Raw genomic sequence first — 1989 nt, forward strand, 5'->3', positions numbered from 1 at the left:
ACAGGGATTGGTTGAATTTGCATTAATAGTTGTGATCACAACTTCCTGGAGGGAGTGAATATTGGTGAAAGGGGTTCCTGCAGCGCGACCTGGGTTTGAGTGACGCAAGACCTTTGTTGTACTCTCACGTTGTGCACAGTTTCAAAATTACCTCCCTAAATTAATTATTGGCTGGGTGTGTGTGTGGTACTGTACGTGTGTGTTCTTGGAGCGCTGTTGTTTGTTTACAAAGGTCGGGTATGGTGTTGACTGCAACAGATGGCCTACATGCATCCGTGTGTGTGTGTGTGTGTTACATTAGTGCCCAAGGTGCAACTGAACACACAGCAGTTTTTGTTGGGCTCAGCTGGCCCGAGCTCACATTACTGTGCATAGGCAGTAAGCATCTCCATGGCGAGCTGAAAGCAAACACACACACAGTCAGTCATCTAGCTTCTGTCAAGGGAGCACATAATATATTACACTGATGCTGCTATTAATAAACATAAGCCACATACTTCTGGATACCTGCAGCTTTTTGGGCTGTCACTTAAATAAACCTAAGCACAGACACATCCGGAGAGTCTTTGACCATTTGAACTACTTAAGCAGATTTCACTTTACAGCAGTCAGTTGGGCGGCCACCACCGAGAGGGTCAGCTCACCCAAATCACAAAACACTGAAATATGTTTGAGCAAGTTAGCCATGCAGGGTTTAGAGTACAGAAAAAGACTCAATAGTTAGAGAAAGGTTGTTTTAGCATTAAGTAGGTTATAAAATATATACATCCATCTATTAACTCTCATCCAGTAGGGTCATGGGGGGCTGGGTGAGCCAGTCTATCACAGGTTGAGCTCTAAATTCTCCAAAGAATGCCAATAACTAATAAATAACTGGGTACGTGTTGTTTTATGTATGGCTACTGCTTCTTATCTGTCTGTCTGTCTGTCTGTCTGTCTGTCTGTCTTCAGTCACTTTCTAGAGGACAAAGTCATCGTCTGTCATGACAACGTGATGTGGAGCATTGCTTTTTCTGATGGCAGGAGGAGCGGCTGTCTCAAAGGCACTTAAAGAGAATGAGGATCATTTGATTATTGAGGGATTGTGACTCACTGTGGCCGTCCTCTTCAAACCGCTAAAGCCTTATTGATGGGGGCTCATTGTACAGCCCGACCCCATCAAAACAATGCATTACGGGGGTTATGGGAAGAAGGTCAGCACCAGAATCATTCATTATGTTGACAATTCTTTGTATCTATTTGTGCATTCTGTCCACCGGTTGCTGCAGCTGATCTCGCCAGACACGATGTTTGGTGCTCAAACGCAGTCGAAGTGGACGGACTCTTTATGTGAAGATGAAACCATTTTACCATCACTGTCCTGTTGCTGCTGTTTACATTCAACCTGTATATATGGATATAAATAACTGTATATATTGATTTATTTTATTTTATGTTATTCTATGAATTCTTTTTCTGTGTGTAGTGTGAAGGACCTGCAAACGTTCCATATTCAACCTCTCAGTGCAAGTTGCTGTTTTTCCAACATTTTGAGATCATGTGCTTCTTAATTACATCCTCAATACATTACATGTATTAATATGTGTCTGGAGGGGATCTTTAAACTCCATATAGCGCTGAGTCTTATATGACTGGTACTGTACTGATGAAGCAGTGCTGTGAACATGTTTTAGAAAGCAGGGGAAATTAGAAAGAAGGCCTTCAAATAAAATCTTCTCTCTGCAGTTGAGGCTCTGGCCAATATTTGAGACTGTAGATTGTGTTTCTTTTAAGTATTTATAGCAGCACCCTGAGCTGTAACTAAATTTAATGTTCCAAGAGAAAACATCCATCCTCAGAATGACTTTAGAGGAACAATGGATGAAGTAATAAAGTTCACACAGCTTCAGGAGCTTTAGTTGTGTCATTAGAGTGTGAATAAGTATTTGAATCATACCAATTAAATTGTAGAGACTGTAAAACTACACTTGAACTGTGATAACTGGACAC

General features: G+C 41.4%; 1 protein-coding gene across 1 annotated transcript in view; it reads left to right on the plus strand.

Moving 5' to 3' along the window:
* Nucleotides 1-1989, plus strand: part of LOC118329532 (coiled-coil domain-containing protein 85A-like) — a 16080-nt gene that overhangs the window by 7420 nt on the left and 6671 nt on the right. The window lies entirely within an intron of this gene.

This window comes from Morone saxatilis, unplaced genomic scaffold, assembly GCF_004916995.1.
Source record: "Morone saxatilis isolate NCDOM2014 unplaced genomic scaffold, NCSU_SB_2.0 Contig19, whole genome shotgun sequence".
Lineage (NCBI taxonomy): Eukaryota > Metazoa > Chordata > Actinopteri > Moronidae > Morone > Morone saxatilis.